At 41.7% G+C, this 18,028-nt stretch overlaps 1 protein-coding gene across 2 annotated transcripts in view; it reads left to right on the plus strand.

The window, feature by feature from the left end:
- Positions 1–18,028, plus strand: part of sh3pxd2b (SH3 and PX domains 2B) — a 329,121-nt gene that overhangs the window by 229,133 nt on the left and 81,960 nt on the right. The gene's annotated exons all lie outside the window — the stretch shown is intronic.

Here is an 18,028-nt window from a genome sequence, read left to right on the forward strand (position 1 = left end):
GATTGTGTTTTTTTGTATATGTCTCTTGATTAAACTTAATATATAAGCCATAACTATTAATCTTACCTGGGGCAGTGTTTTGTAGAGGAATAAGATGGTGTTATTTTCTGGGTCTGTAAATTGTGAAGGAGCAAAAATGGCCTTGAATAGAGTGATATGTACTTCTTGTCAGATGTGAGAGTTTAAAGAGAGATTAAGGGTTACTGTGGATTATATCTGCAATAAATGCTGTTGGTTGCGAATCTTATCAGATTGAATGGATCAGTTGGAGAGACAGTTAGAAGCACTGAGGAATTTGCAACAGTATGTGATGAATGGCAGTTATAGAAAGAGGAGAAAGTCTCAGATACAGTCACACCGATGAGTTAACTCCAGGAAAGGTAAGAGAAGTAAGCAGCTAGTGAAGGAGCCTTCTGTGGCTATACCCATTTCAAACAAGTATGCTGTTTTGGAAAATGTAGGGCGTGATGGATTCTCAGGGGAATGTAGCATGAACATCCAAGTTTCTGGCATTGAGACTGGCTCCAATGCAACAGGGGTACGTCGGGTTCCAAGAGATCAATCATGTTAGGGAATTCTCTAGTCTGAGGTACAGACAGATGTTTCTGTTTCTGTGGCCATCAGTGAAAAATCAGAATGATGTGTTGCTTCCCTGGTGCCAAGATCAAGGATGTCTCAGAGAGGGTGCAGAATGTCCTCACGGGAGAGAAGGGCCAGTAAGAGGTCAATGTCCACATTGGAACCAATGACATAGAAAGGGAAAAAGTTGAGATTCTGAACGGTGATTACAGAGTTAGGCAGGAATTTAAAAAGGAGGTCCTCGAGAGTTGTAATATCTGGAAAACTCCCGGTGCTACAAGTTATTCCTGAGGGCAGGAATAGGAGGATAGAGCAGATGAATGCATGGCTGAGAAGGTGGTGTATGGGAGAAGGATTCACATTTTTGGATCATTGGAATCTCTTTTGGGGTAGGGAAATATGCTAGACCTGCTTGGGAGGATTTAAGCTAGTAAGTTGGGAGGGGAGGTGAGGTGGTACCCAGGGAGATAGTGAGGAAAGAGATCAATCTGAGACTGGTACAGTTGAGAACAGAAGCGACTCAAACAGGCAGGAACAAGGTAGGAATCATAAATTTAACTTCATTTATTTCAATGCAAAGGGCCTAACAAAGGGCAGATGAACTCAGGGCATGGTTAGGAACATGGGACTGAGATATCATAGGAATTATAGAAACATGGCTCAGAGCTGGGCAGGATTGGCAGCTTAGTGTTCCAGGATACAAATGCTACAGGAAGGATAGAAAGGGAGGCAAGAAAGGAGGGGGAGTGGCGTTTTTGATAAGGGATAGCATTACAGCTATGCTGAGGGAAGATATTCCTGGAAACACATCCAGGGAACTTATTTGGGTGGAACTGAGAAATAAGAAAAGGATGATCACCCTATTGGGATTGTATTATAGACCCCCTAATAGTCAGAGGGAAACTGAGAAACAAACTTGTAAGGAGATCTCAGCTATCTGTAAGAGTAATAGGGTGGTTATGGTAGGGGATTTTAACTTTCCAAATATAGACTGGGACTGCCATAGTGTTAAGGGTTTAGATGGACAGGAATTGTTAAGTGTGTGCAAGTTAATTTTCTGATTCAGTACGTGGATGTACCTACCAGAAAGAGTGCAAAGCCTGACCTATTCTTGGGAAATAAGGCAGGGCAGGTAACTGACATGTCAGTGGGGGAGCACTTTGGGGCCAGCGACCATAATTCGATTAGATTTAAAATAGTGATAGAAAAGGATAGACCAGATCTAAAAGCTGAAGTTTTAAATTTGAGAAAGGCCAATTTGGACGGTATTAGGCAAGAACTTTCAAAAGCTGATAGGGGGCAAATGTTTGCAGGTAAAGGGACGGCTGGCAAATGGGAAAATACCACAGATTATAACAGGATCTTGACCAGTTGGGCCAATGGTCTGAGAAGTTTCGGATGGAGTTTAATTCAGATAAATGCAAGGTGCCACATTTTGGGAAAGCAAATCTTAGCAGGACTTATACATTTAATGTTAAGGTCCGAGGGAGTGTTGCTGAACAAAGAGACCTTGGAGTTCAGGTTCATAGCTCCTTTAAAGCGGAGTTACAGGTAGGTAGAATAGTGAAGAAGGCATTTGGTATGCTTTTTTTATTGGTCAGAGTATTGAGTACAGGAGTAGAGAGGTCATGTTGCAGCTGTACAGGACACTGTTGGAATATTGCATGCAATTCTAGTCTTCCTATCGGAAAGATGTTGTGAAACTTAAATGGGTTCAGAAAGATTTACAAGGATGTTGCCAGGGTTGGAGGATGTGAGCTATAGGGAGAGGCTGAACAGGCTGGGGCTGTTTTCCCTGGAGTGTCGAAGGTTGAGGGGTGGCCTTATAGAGGTCTACAAAATCATGAGGGACATGAATAGGATAAATAGACAAAGTATCTTCCCTGGGGTCGGTGAATCCAGAACTAGAGGGCATGGGTTTAGGGTGAGAGGAGAAAGATATAAAAGAGACCTATGAGGCAATGTTTTCACACTGAGGGTGGTACGGGTATGGAATGATCTGCCAGAGGAAATGGTGGAGGCTGGTATAATTGCAACATTTAAAAGGCATTTGGATGGGTTTGTGAATAGGAAGTGAAAAATGTGTTGCTGGAAAAGCGCAGCAGGTCAGGCAGCATCCAAGGAGCAGGAGAATCGACGTTTCGGGCATAAGCCCTTCTTCCTGAAATGTCGATTCTCCTGCTCTTTGGATGCTGCCTGACCTGCTGCGCTTTTCCAGCAACATATTTTTCAGCTCTGATGTCCAGCATCTGTAGTCCTCACTTTCTCCATGTAAGGGAAGTGTTTGGAGGGATATGGGCTGGTTGCTGGCAGTTGGGACTAGATTAGATTGGGATATCTGGTCGGCATGGATGAGTTGGACCAAAGGGTCTGTTTCCATGCTGTATATCTCTATGACTCATCCCATACACACACACAACTCTCTGCATGAAGACATTGCCCCTTAGCTCCCTTTTAAGTCTTTCCCCTCCCACCTTAAACCCATACCTTTTAGTTTTGGGCTCCCCCACCCGAGGGAAAGACCTTGTCTTTTTCACCTATCCATGCCCCTCATGATTTTATAAACCTTTATAAGGTCACCCCTCAGCTTCTGATGCTCCAGGGAAATCAGTCCCAGCCTATTCAGCCTCTCCTTAAAGCTCAAACCCTCCAACCCTGGCAACTTCCTTGTAAATCTTTTCTGGACCCTTTCAACAACATCGTTTCAGAACATCATTCCGATAGGAGGGAGACCAGAATTGCACACACCCTTATTTTTGTGCTCCTTGTCACCAGCCTGACATAACCAACAGCCATATGAGATTCAACTCTCTCCAAGTGACTGCATTTACATCATAGATTGTAATAAAATTTACGTCGTCCTGCTTAATATTTCTGGAAATATGTTGAATGCTGACGGAGGGCATTCTAAGACCTTTTATTTTCCAATGGATTAATTTTCAAGTCAGTGGTTGGAACAAAATCATTTGCTTGTCTAATCAGCAAATCAGTGGTATCAGAATATTATTGACAACAATACTGGAATTTCACTTGGCCTTGGGTTTGACCATTATGTTCAGAAAGGGAGTAGGTTGTTTGTTCTCTTCTTGCTTGGTAAATTTTATGGCAGTAAGGATGTTGTTTCTGAGTTGATGGATTTCCTCTAGTTGTGTGTGTTTAATAATGAACACTGACATACAGAGTAGCTAAATAACTGCATTCAAAGACTAAAAGGAGTGGACAACTTAACCCACTCCGTCCACTCTGCCCAAGAATTCCTCAACATTATCAAGAACACCAAAATACACGAGGATGAGATTATGGGATCCTTCAATGCGACAGTACTGTTCACCTCCATAGATATTCACCCATCCAAAGATACACTACCCTTGCTACTTGAAGGACCAAGAATGCAGGCAACCTACAACACCAATGCTATCAGCAAAGACAGCACCCTCAAACTACTAGATCTGTGCCTCACGACCCACTTCATCTTCAACACCAGGTATACAAACAAATTAATGGAACGCCCATGGAATTATTAATATCAGACTAGTAGCAGAGGTTGTCATGCAAAGACTAGAACGGACAGCACTGCCCACTATCCAGTCTAAACTACCGATCTGCTATGTAGATGACACCTTTGTCATTACCAAATGCGCACAGCTGGAGTAAGCCCATCAACTCATAAACAACATCCTTACTACCATAAAATTCATGAAGGAAGAAGACTCTCCTTCCTGGACATAATTCTCTAACGCAAGGCTAATTGGGACCGCCAGACAAGTGTACACAAGAAGGCCACCCACACAGACCAAGTACTCAACTACACCAGAAACCATCCCAACATCCACATCCACAGCCGGAGCTGCATTAGAACATGGTTCAAGCGAGCCCTAACACACTGCAGCACCCCGGAGCTGTGCAAAGCAGAAGACGAACACCTGCACAACGTCTTCAGAAGCAACTTGTACTGAACAGGTAGTCCGCTGTAACTGACATAACAGAGCACAACAGGAAGACATAACATGTCCAGACTCACTGGCCACACTGCTGTACACCAAGAAATTATCACCCGACTACTCTGACCCCTGGTATCATGGTAGCACACAAACCAATTACTACACTAAGACAATTACTAACAAATATAAAGGATCCCATACCCACAACCAACAGGACCAATGTTATTTACATAATATAATGTAAAAACTGCCAAAAGCACTACATAGGGCAAACAGGAAGGAAGTTAGCCACCAGAGTGCATAAACACCAACTCGCCACCAAGAGATTTGACTAGCTATCACTTGTATCCATACACAACATCCTTACTGGCATAAAATTCATGAAGACAGAAGAGAACAACAACAGACTCCCTTCCTGGACATAATGGTCTCATGCAAGGCCAACGGGGAACTCCAGACCAGCGTATACAAGAAGGCTACCTACACAGACCAAGTACTCCACTACAATACCCACAAACGGACAAGAACACGTTCAACTGGGACAACATTATCAATCCTAGGATAAGCCAAACAGAGACATGCATAGGAATTCCTGGAAACCTGACACTCAAGCCGGAACTCCATTAACAAACATATAAAGTTGGACCCCATATACCAACCACTAAGAAACAGAACCAGCAACAAAACCGAAAATGACACCAACCCCAGCAGACCCAGACACAGAATAGCAAGCAGGTCAGAACACCAACGCTTCACCAGAAACGCACTGATGATGTTACCTAGAATGGCGGCAAAACGTCTGTGAACCAATTTACCAGGTTGTTTTGGTTTTATATATAGAATGTTTCTATTCAAGTTTTTGTACCTAACATGGCACCAGAAAATGGTGACTCTGTACACTTTTCACTGTATTTCTGTATTTGAGTACACGTGCCAACGCAGCCTAATTCTAATTCTACCCTTCATATTTCTTATTTAACATTTTCATCCTCTTGCACAAATCCATGGTTGGACTAAAATTTTAAACATTGCAGAAATATACTGGATTTCTTTTCAATATCATTTTTCTTGCTCCTACTATATTCCTGTAGGCAAAGAAATAAATTCTAAGACCATAGTTTAAGACTCAGAGCAGATTTGATATTGACACTACATAAAAGCCAGTAGTGATCAATGTGTTAGCTTGTCACTGTTATCTTGACTCTGAAATCAACTATTGCCACTTCCATTATTCTAAGGATTTTAATAATTTCTGACTTTCTGCAGCAAATATATAAAACAGAATAACTTGTTGGAAATGGTGTAACTTAAAGACAGTAAGCCAAACCAAAACAAATATGTTGAGAGAGAAAGAAGTTGGATATTAAGTTAACCAAGTTGGACAACTAAGGTTAGAATAGTACATTTGTTATTTTTAGATCACTGTGTATATTTAAGTCAAAGTTGATCTCATGTAAAAGTCAACCCTGTATTTTTGGCCAAAAAATCTGGAATTTTCCAAATGTCTCGTTCAAACGTCAGTCCTAGTTCTTCACATAATTCACACTGACATTAGGCTTGGCTTTTCTTAAGTTCATTATTGAGTGAGCACTATAATTAGTATAATTAGTATTCACTTTTTGTACGGCCATCCTGCTCCGCTCTGGGCCTCCCTTCTGCCGGCCATCCCACTCTGTTCTGGGACTCTGTTCTGCCGGCCATCCTGCTCTGCTCTGGGACTCTGTTCTGCCGGCCATCCTGCTCTGCTCTGGGACTCTGTTCTGCCGGCCATCCCACTCTGTTCTGGGACTCTGTTCTGCCGGCCATCCTGCTCTGCTCTGGGACTCTGTTCTGCCGGCCATCCCGCTCTGTTCTGGGACTCTGTTCTGCCGGCCATCCTGCTCTGCTCTGGGACTCTGTTCTGCCGGCCATCCTGCTCTGTTCTGGGACTCTGTTCTGCCAGCCATCCTGCTCTGCTCTGCTGGCCATCCTGCTCCGTTCCGCGATTCCAGTCTATTGGCTGGCCTGCTTCGTTCTGGGACTCCGGTCTGTCGGCCTTCCCTCTCCGTTCTGCCAATCATCCCACTCTGGACTGCCAGCCCTCCTGCTCCGTTCTGTCTGTCCCACTCCAGTCCGAGATTCCAGTCTAGCTCTCAGCTGCACCAATGATATCAGTGCCGCTCCAGGGTACTTTTTATAATAAAAGAGACAATAACGAGAAGAAAAAAAGAAAAGACGGACGGAATAATTACTAACTCACTTAATTTTCTATTCTCTTTATTCAGTAAAGTGTAATTCATTGTGTCTTTTTCTTTCTTCGTTTAAGGATCAACTGGGCTTCTAATGATACAGTATGAATTTTAACAGTCATGAATTTCAGCCCCTCAAAAGCAGAATCCATGTAATAGTCCACCTCATAAATTTAAACTAAAATAAGAGTAAACTCTCTGTCAGTACTCAATATCATCAACTGGGGGGTGCCGCCTCAGATGAGTCTGATCAACTCTGTGGGAAAGAGAGCTGGGTGTTGAAGTTTCTTCAGAGGCATGGGAGGATATTTGGGAGAATGCAAGGAAGATATCTATTTACAATAGGACCCATACTTTACAGTTGAACATTTCCACAGGGTCCACTTAGCCCCAGACGGTTTGTCAAAATTTAAACAAGGGGTATCTTCAGCATGCCCCAAGTACAAGGTCTGTATGGGTACTCTTACCCATTGTCTTTGGTCTTGTGACAGACTTCAAACAGATTGGAGCGCTGTAGTGGGTGCAATGGAGAGGATTTTAGGTGTAGGGGTGGAGAAGGACCCTATTTCGCTCCTTTTGGGCTTACCCATTATATTTCCTACAGACTCGCATAAGGCAAAACTTTTCAATATTCTTACATTCTGTGCAAGGAAGAATATCTTGCTAGGTTCGATATCAGAAAAACCCCCCAGGCCTGTCGGGTTGGCGGAAGATTGTTATGGAGCATATTCCCCTGGATTTTCTCACAAACATTGTACACCACAAAACTGAGAATTTTTACAAGACATGGCAACCCTTTTTGAAATACCTGGACACAGATTTATCTGCCACACTAATATATCCAATATCCAGGGAGGAGGAGCTGTGAATGTATCAGTGTTTTGTTTGGCTGGGCTGAGTTATTACTATTTATTTGTTTGTTGTTAGGTATTTATTTATTTAGTTATATAGCTAGTTTAGGTTTTTTTTAATTTTATACTTCTCTATATATGTTTATACATTCGTAAAGGAGGGTGGGTTGGGGAATTTTTTTTATTATTTGGATTTAGTTTTTTACTATTTTTGTACTGTTTTGAGTTGCATTGTTTTGTATTTGTAATATTTGAAAATCTATTTTTTCTTAAATAGTCTCAAAAATTCGACTCTTACGTGAGTATATATTGTACTACTAATAGAGAGGTTATGTGGATGGAAAAAGTGAGCCTGATTGTAACTGTTGGCCTGTTTGTTGATCTGATAGAAAATAAAGCAGCTTACAATCATGCATGAAGCTTCAGCATTCCAAGCATTTTCTTCCTCATGTCTTTGGAGAGGTTGAAGAAATGCTCATAAAAGCACGCATATTCAGTCTTAAAGACAACGGCTGCTATTGTTATTTCCCTGCATAAGCAGATTATAGGGCAAAACAAACTGGCCTACATAGAAATGAGACATTCAAATCTCTGAAAAGAGCAACTATTGCCTCTAAATTCAAGAAGGTAACTACAGTGGACCTGAGCTACATAAGCCCATTTATGTCCCACAAGATTGCTGTTTCAATTTTTCTTACAAATACGTCAGAATTATATTATAAGACTGGGTTACCTAATTGTTGGATGCTGAAGTGTGATTAATGTGACTGGTTTAAGTACAAAAGGGTTCAAGGTCACCTCAGACTGCAGTACAGCAAAGACAAAGGATCTCTTGTCCATTAAATGAACAGTCCATTATCAAGAATGCACTACCATAGAAATTAACACGGCTGTTGAGTTATGTCATAGACAAGGCCACTGTTTTCAGGTTTTTTATTTGGAAAAATGGTTAAATTGTGAAAAATGTTGCTAAAAATCATGGAAATTCATAATGCACTGCAATAAACAGACTGTTGAAGACCTTGAGCAGAATCTGCTCAGCCCCTGAATGATATGGGCATTAAGCAAGAAAGTTGGGAAAATTAAATGAGATTCTTGCATTCAAGAGCACCAAGTCCTACTCTCCAATCAACTGTACCGATGAGAATCTCATCAGCAAGTGAGCAGCGAATGGCATGTTTGCATGCATTAACATCTCACTATTAGTTAATCTTGCCTTTGTTTATATGCATTTTGTCATTCTTCTATCCGCTGAGTTAGAAACTAGACAGCAACAGTTTCTGACCTGAAAGTCAGAATGGGTACCTGGTGACTCCAGCTCACCACTTGCTTCTCTAACTCTCTATCTTGGAAGTAGTCACCAACATCTCAGGGCACGCTCCATTGGCAGTCATCGCACACACACTCACACCCCTGTCCTTGGGTTTTGGCATCAAACCACATAACAGCTGGATCGTACGTCTCTACTCCAGTTTCAATAGTGTTTAGTGCTGTACCTAACAGTGCACTGGTCCTTGTCTTTGGAATGTTGCTGCCAGCACACATTGCCTGTGAGGACAGGCATCAATCCCTGATTGCATCAGGGTGATCTCAAGTCTCCTTGTTCTTAGCACTTACTACTTTGTGCCAGTTGAATGCTGGCAGCATCTCTGCCTTTGGCTTTTTGTGCTTTGCCCTATGAGCCAGCGCCTTAAAAACTCTTAAAAACTTAAAAACTATTGTAATGACTTCCCTCTTAACACAGCTTCAAAGCCAGGCAACCTGTCATGGTTGGTAGCAGTTATCAGTCCAGGCATGGATGCGTTGTATCATTTCCTTGCTACATCAATCTCCAGTACCAGCCACATAAGCAGCAAACCCATGACTATTTGGCTGAAGCCCTTGCAATGTTTTAAAGTCTAAGGGTCCTTATTCATGTCAGTGGAGATGCATTTAATCAAGAGCTACCAAGGCAGTCTCTGAAATCAGTCCAGTGCAGCCATTCTGGGGAGCTGCACACTCATCTGTCAGGATTCTAATCAATAGTCAGTTGGGGCTGTCCATCCAAGTTGGTCAATGGAGGGAGTCATGGTCAGTCCTGGGGCTTCAGGAGGGGTTATCAGGGGCCACTGCTGGGAGAGAGCAGCTGGAGATCTCAATTGTGGAGATTGGAAATCCAGCATACTGGGATGTAGAGGGGAATAACAGTTGTCAATGATGGAGGGGACAATACAACATAAAAGAAGGTGAGGGAAAGGCATAATGCAGGAGAAGGAGGTTGTTGATGGCCGACACCACCTTGGCTTTAGTTGACATGCACTGATATCCAAATGTTGGGCATTACTATGCAATATACCTCAAACTCAGGGGATAAAGTGCGGAGATGAACAGTTAAATAACCATGTTGGGTAATAACATGGTGAAGATCAAAAGTGATAGTGTTGACTTGGAGGACAACCAAGGAGCACATATGAAGGTGTAGGGCATCACTCATACTGAGAGACTGACAATGTGACTCACTCTGTAAAGCACGGCTGTCATATCTTTCTATCACAGTCCAAACTACAAGTGCACAGTGAAAATTAAAATAGTTGTGACCACACCCAGAGTGAGTGGGGTAAGCATGTCATTTTAGGAGGGAGAGGGCTGCATTTTTAGACAATGTGAGGACCTTCATTGGGCAACAGCATTAAACAGATACCCACATAATGCAGGAGAAAGAAACTTGTGATCACATCACAATGTTGAATTTCAATTTTAAGCATTGACCTACTGTGGGAAATATAAATCTTGGACCCAACCACTCTTGGCATATCATACAGGATCAAGAATCAATGGCAGTGATGGCTGGGAAACTCTTGCAAGTATTGTGTCCTTGAAAGGTTCCAGTAATTGCCAGAGTAGCAAGCACTTTCCAAGTTCACATAGCCTGCACAGGGTTCAGGAACTGCTCGCTTCACACCTTGGCTATAAAGCTGGAAAGGCTAGGCCTGTATTCGCTAGAGTTTAGAAGAGACCGAGATGACATTATTGAAACATAAAAGATCCTGAGGGGACTTGATTGGTGCGGGATGAGATGTGGGAGAATGCTGGAAGGAAACTTCCTCTTGTAGGAGAGTCTAGAACTAAAGGTCATAGCTAATAATTAAGAGGGTGCCCATTTAAAACACAGTTGAGCAAACATGTTTTCCTTTTGGAGGGTTGAGAGTCTTTGGAATTCCCTTCCTTAAAAGGTTGTGGATACACAATCTTTAAATATTTTCAGATTTTGATTAACAAGCATTATACATTACTACTTCCTCTGTTTTTTGCTGTTCCCTCAGTTTTGCATTAACTGAAGTTACTTATTGTGTGTACTTGATTTCCTGATAAACTCTGTCCCATGGAGTTTGGGAAGTGAAATTGTGCCGAAGCTGTTGTGTGTTATTCACTGTTCTAATGTTGAAAAATGACTTCAATCAGCAAGAAATGATTATAACAGTTAATAGCATGGATGCAGGTGTCAAAAGGTGTTCTCTTAATGTATGACAGTAATTGCACAAACTTAAAGTACAGATTCTTTTGTTAAACTGCACATTTAATGGGAATTATAGTCATCAATCTCCCATGATATTGTGAACAGTGTTGAAAGCAAACTTAATGTTCAGAAGAGCCTAGAAATTGTCAAGAGTCTGTTTGTTAATGATGGCATTAGCATAATAGAGAGGTGACCAAAGTCCAGAAAACCGTTGTGGGAGCAGTGTTCGGCTTCCTAATAGTAACCACAAGGTATGGTGAAGCATAAATGAAAAAAAGTGGGAGTTTGTCAGAAATAATCATGAGAGATTTTAACCAATATATTACCTGGAAAAGTCAGATGGGCAAAGATAGTTGAGAAGAAGAACTCATAGAATGTTTTTGGGATAGTTTCTCAGAACTGCATATTCTGGGCCAATCAGATGGCAGATTGTTCTAGATGTGTTATTGTACAGCGAGATCAGATTTGTTAACGATCTCATCATGAAAGTGCTCCTGGATGGGCAGAAATATGTATGAATTTTACATATGGTTTCACGAAGAGAGGAGGGAGTCTGAAACTATTCTTTTAAAACTTAAGGGCAATTATGAGGGCATGAAAGCAGAGCCTCCTAAAATGAATTGGCAAATTAGGTTAAATAATGGGTCAATAGAAATGCAGCAGCAGTCATTTAAGGCGATATCTCAAAATACACAAAATAGATGATTGTTAGAAGAAAATCCAAGGTTAAAGATAATATCAAACATTGGATGGAAATATTTCTGGCTGTAACAGCTGCTCCTTTTTTTGAGGTATTTTAGGTGCTGGAGGTGATTTCCTCAATTTCCAGGAGCAGCAATTACTGTTTAATATGCGGTTGCATTGTTTTGGAACTTGGGGGAAAAAAAAGTCAAACAACAACAGTTTTAAAAGGGAGAAGAGCAGACAAAGGAAGCACGTGGTGAGGTTGGTGCAGGAGAGTGAGGGCGAGAGAGAGGGGGTGGGGGTGGGGGGACCTGCACAGTTACCGCCTTTGCTATTTGAGTTCATGTATCGTTGGACATCAGAGTGCATCTGGGAAAATTAACAAACGGTGAAATTCACAACTGATCTTGGATAACCGTTGGGCGAAGTTCACAAAACAAAATCCGATAAGTTCATCGTTGTTTTTAAATGTGGCCTACAGAGAATCTGCAGGAGTGAGTAGAGTGGATTCTTTCTTGATTATATGTTTTTGGAGATATGTCTCTTGATTAAACTTAATATATAAGCCATAATTATTCATTTAACCCGGGACAGTATTTGTAGAGGAATAAGATGGTGTTATTTTCTGGGTCTGTAGATTATGAAGGAGCAAAAGTGGCCTTTAATAGAGTGATGTGTACTTCTTGTCAGATGTGGGAGTTTAAAGAGAGTTTAAGGGTTACTGCAGATTATATCTGCCATAAATACTGTTGGTTGCGATTCTTATCAGATGGAATAGATCGGTTGGAGAGACAGTTAGAAACAATAAGGAATTTGCAACAGCCACAGTATGTGATGGATGGCAGTTAGAGGAAGGGGGGGGGGGGAGTCTCAGATACAGTCACATAGATGGATTAACTCCAAGAAAGGTAAGAGAGGTAGGCAGCTAGAGCAGGAATCTTTTGTGGATATTCCCATTTCAAACAAGTATGCTGTTTTGGAAAATGTAGGGGGTGATGGATTCTCAGGGGAACGTAGCACGAACAACCAAGTTTCTGGTATTGAGACTGGCTCTAATGCAACGAGGGGTATGTCGGGTTCCAAGAGATCAATTGTGTTAGGGGATTCTCTAGTCCGAGGTATAGACAGATGTTTCTGTTTCTGTGGCCATCAGCGAAAATTCAGAATGGTGTGTTGCTTCCCTGGTGCCAAGATCAAGGATGTCTCAGAGAGGGTGCAGAATGTTCTCACAGGGGAGAGGTACCAGCAAGAAGTCATTGTCCACATTGGAACCAACGACATAAGAATGGAAAAGATTAAGATTCTGAAGGGAGATTACAGAGAGTTAGGCAGAAATTTAAAAAAGGTTCTCGAGAGTAGTAATATCTGGATTACTCCAGGTGCTACGAGCTAGTGAGGGCAGGAATAGGAGGATAGAGCAGATGAATGCATGGCTGAGGAGCTGGTGTATGGGCGAAGGATTCACATTTCTGGATCATTGGAATCTCTTTGGGGTAGAAGTGACCTGTACAAGAAGGATGGATTGCACCTAAATTGGAAGGGGACTAATATACTGGCAGGGAAATTTGCTGGTGCTGCTAGGGAGGATTTAAACTAGTAAGGTGGCGGGGTGCAACCCAGGGAGATAGTGAGGAAAGAGATCAATTTGAGACTGTTACAGTTGAGAACAGAAGCGAGTCAAACAGTCAGGGCAGGCAGGGACAAGGTAGGACTGCTTTTATTTCAATGCAAGGGGCCTAACAGGGAAGGCAGATTAACTCAGGGCATGGTTAGGAACATGGGACTGGGATAACATAGCGATTACAGAAACATGACTCAGGGATGAGGAGGACTGGCAGCTTAATGGTCCAGGATCCAAATGCTACAGGAAGGATAGAAAGGGAGGCAAGAGAGGGGTGGGGGGGAGGGGTTGACATTTTTGATAAAGGATAGCATTACAGCTGTGCTGAGGGAGGATATTCCCAGGAATACATCCAGGGAAGTTATTTGGGTGGAACTGAGAAATAAGAAAGGGATGATCACTTTATTGGGATTGTATTATAGACCCCCTTACAGTCAGAGGGAAATTGAGAAACAAACTTGTAAGGAGAACTCAGCTATCTGTAAGAATAATAGGGTGGTTATGGTAGGGGATTTTAACTTTCCAAACATAGACTGGGACTGCCATAGTGTTAAGGGTTTAGATGGAGAGGAATTTGTTAAGTGCGTACAAGACAATTTTCTGATTCAGTATGTGGATATACCTACTAGAGAAGGTGCAAAACTTGACATATTTTAGGAAGATAAGACAGGGAAGGTGACTGAGTTGTCAGTGGGGGAGCACTTTGGGGCCAGCAACCATACTTCTACTAGATTTAAAATAATGTTGGAAAAGGATAAACCAGATTGAAAAGTCGAAGTTCTAAATTGGAGAAAGGCCAATTCTGACAGTATTAGGCAAGAACTTCTGAAAACTGATCGGGGGCAGATGTTCGCATGTAAAGGGACGGCTGGAAAATGGGAAGCCTTCAGAAGTGAGATAACAAGAATCCAGAGAAAGTATATTCCTGTTAGGGTGAAAGGAAAAGCTGGTAGGTATAGGGAATGCTGGATGACAAAAGAAACTGAGTGTTTGGTTAAGAAAAAGAAGGTAGCGTATGTAAGATATAGACAGGATAGATTGAGTGAATCCTTAGAAGAGTATAAAGGAAGTAGGAGTATACTTAAGAGGGAAATCAGGAGGGCAAAAAGGGGACCTGAGATAGCTTTGGCAAATAGAATTAAGGAGAATCGAAAGAGTTTTTACAACTACATTAAGGACAAAAGGGTAAGTAGGGAGAGAATAGGGCCTCTCAGAGATTAGCAATGTGGCCTTTTTGTTCAGCCACGGAAAATGGGGGAGATACTAAATGAGTATCAGCTTTTACTGTGGAAAATGATAGAGAAATAGATGGTGACATCTTGCAAAATATCCATGTTACAGCGGAGGAAGTGCTGTATGTCTTGAAAAGGGTAAAGTTGGATAAATCCCCAGGACCTGATCAGGTGTACCTGAGAACTCTGTGGGAAGCTAGAGAAGTGATTGCTGGGCCTCTTGCTGAGATATTTGTATCATCGGTAGTCACAGGTGAGGTGCCGGAAGACTGGACGTTGGCTAACGTGGTGCCACTGTTTGAGAAGGGTGGTAAGGACAAACCAGGGAACTATAGACCAGTGAGCCTGACGTCGCTGGTGGGCAAGTTGTTGGAGGGAATCCTGAGGGACAGGATGTACATGTATTTGGAAAGGCAAAGACTGATTAGGGATAGTCAACATGGCTTTGTGCGTGGGAAATCATGTCTCACAAATACGATTGAGTTTTTTGAGGAAGTAACAAAGAGGATTGATGAGGGCAGAGCAGTAGATGTGATCTCTATGGACTTCAGTAAGGCGTTTGACAAGGTTTCCCAAGGGAGATTGGTTATCATGGTTAGATCTCCTGGAAGGATACAGAACTGGCTCAAAGGTAGAAGACAGAGGGTGGTGGTGGAGGGTTGTTTTTCAGACTGGAGGCCTGTGACCAGTGGAGTGCCACAAGGATCGCTGCTGAGTCCTCTACTTTTTGTCATTTATATAAATGATTTGGATGTAAGTTTGCAGATGACACCAAAAATTGGAGGTGTACTGGACAGCAAAGAAGGTTACCACTGATTACAACAGAATCTTGACCAGTTGGGCCAATAGGCTGAGAAGTGGCAGATGAAGTTTAATTCAGATAAATGTGAGGTGCTGCATTTTGGGAAAGCAAATCTCAGCAGGACTTATACACTTAATGTTAAGGTGCTAGGGAGTGTTGCTAAACAAAGAGAACTTGGAGTGCAGGTTCATAGCTCCTTGAAAGTGGAGTCACAGGTAGATAGGATAGTGAAGAAGGTATTTGGTATGCTTTCCTTTAATGATCAGAGTATTGAGTACAGGAGTTTAGGAGGTCATGCTGCGGCTGTAGAGGACATTGGTTAGGCCACTGTTGGAATATTGAATACAATTTTGGTCTCCTTCCTATCGGAAAGATGTTGTGAAACTTGAAAAGCTTCAGAAAAGATTTACAAGGATGTTGCCAGCGTAGGAGGATTTGAACTATAGGGAGAGGCTGAACAGGCTGGGGCTGTTTTCCCTAGAGCATCAGAGGCTGAGGGGTGACCTTATAGAGGTTTACAAAATTATGAGGTGCATGGATAGGGTAAATAGGCAAAGTCTTTTCCCTGGGGTCAGGGAGTCCAGAACTAGAGGGCATGGGTTTAGGGTGAGATGGGAAAGTTATAAAAGAGACCGATGGGGCAACCTTTTCACACAGAGAGTGGTCAGTGTTTGGAATGATCTGCCAGTGGAAGTGGTAGAGGCTGGTACAATTGCAACGTTTAAAAGGCATTTGGGTGGGTATATGAATAGGAAGGGTTTGGAGGGATATAGGCCAAGTGCTGGCAGGTGGGACCAGATTGGGTTGGGGTATCTGGTCGGCATGGATGGGTTGGACCGAAGGAGCTTGTTCAGCCTCTCCCTATAGCTCAAATCCTCCTACTCTGGCAACATCCTTGTAAAACTTTTTGGAACCCTTTCAAGTTTCACAACATCTTTTTGATAGGAAGAAGACCAGAATTGCACGCAATATTCCAACAAAGGCCTAACCAATACAGCCGCAATACAGTCCTGTACAGCCGCAACATGACCACCCAACTCCTGTAATTGTATACCACTGTGTTGCTACCTTTGTCACTCTTAGGTAAGGTACAAGAGATTGTGATGGTGATGTCTGTAAGATATGAATCTCTTAGGTCGTTGCTTGACTTACCAGTTTGACTGCTCTTTCAGCTCTGATACGTGCCCCCTGATGTTCGTTGGGAGAACTTCACAAGGTTGATGGGGCGGGTGTATTGTAGTTTTTTCAAGTGTCTTGATCGTTTTGGAAATGGTGGAGAGGTGCTTTGTCCATATTTATTCCTTTTTAACTTTTCTGTAATTGTTTGGTACAAGTGAATGGTTCGCGAAGCTATTCCAAGGGCAGTTAATAATCCAGTGCATTCGTAGAGAGCTGAATTCAGATGTAGACCAGACCAGATCGTAAAAGCAGATTTCCCTTCTGAAAGGATATTCATGAACCTATCAGCTTTTAATGCAAATTTATGACATGTTTATGTTTGCCAATTTCAGATTTATTAATTGATTGATTTTTTAAAAATTTTAAATTCCACCAGTTGCTATGCAGAGATTTGAACTGTGTCTCAAAACACAGCCTGGGACACTGGATTAGGAATCCAATGACAATAACCATTATGCCACCATTTTGCACTACAGAGTACGCAAACATCTTTCCAAAAGGTTTGAGACACCAGAAATATGCAATATGAGCCTGGATTTTTGAAGTATCTAGCTTAGAAAGATGAATTATATATGTTAAAAGTTTTGTAGTTGGTTTGAACTGAAGTTTCAGTTTGTGATATCAATTATCTCCACTCACCAACATTTGTACCTCCACAGGGTTTGGTATAATAATCAGAAATGCTTTTATCAATGATCTATGATGTAACTATTTTGAATACTCTACATTGATTAAAGTTCTAACCTTTCCCATTTTTTAAAAATCTCCCATTGCTAGATCAAATAATACTAGTGGAGCAGAAATATGTGATGAGTATATTTTTTTAAAAAAGCAAGAGGTTCAAATTAAATTGAAATTAGTTTGAATTAAAAAGCTTCACATTTTTTTGCTGTTTTGTGCTGAAATAGTCTAAACCCATGTCACCTCTAAACTCACCAATAAAGTTAGAATGAGCACATAGAATTTCTCCACGTAAGACTCTCCTAAGTATATTAGAACTGTTTTGAATTTGCCTTGCTTCCTGTCTGGCTCAGGCAGATTGCAAAGTATCTTGTCTGGCTCGAGCAGATTGTAGTGTATTTTGATATGTACCATGGGGCTTGTTTTGGACAGACTGAGCTTAACTTTGGACAGAATTTTGGCAATTATTTTTTGCAGTATATATAAACCATGCTTTTAAAAATGAGAAAAATAAAGAGTGAATGCTGGCTAATGATGTACTCAAAACAACGGGAAATAAAATGTAGTGTGTCTGTCAGAGAGAGATTGTATTTTTAATCCATTTTTCCTCTTTCCTACCATTGGTAGTGTTTGTAGAGTCAGGCACCACTGAATCATCGTGGGGTAAGGATTGAGACTGAACAATGTTTTAAAAATGAATATTTCATCCAGGGAATGTATACTTTATATTAGAA

Source organism: Hemiscyllium ocellatum, chromosome 16, assembly GCF_020745735.1.
Source record: "Hemiscyllium ocellatum isolate sHemOce1 chromosome 16, sHemOce1.pat.X.cur, whole genome shotgun sequence".
Lineage (NCBI taxonomy): Eukaryota > Metazoa > Chordata > Chondrichthyes > Orectolobiformes > Hemiscylliidae > Hemiscyllium > Hemiscyllium ocellatum.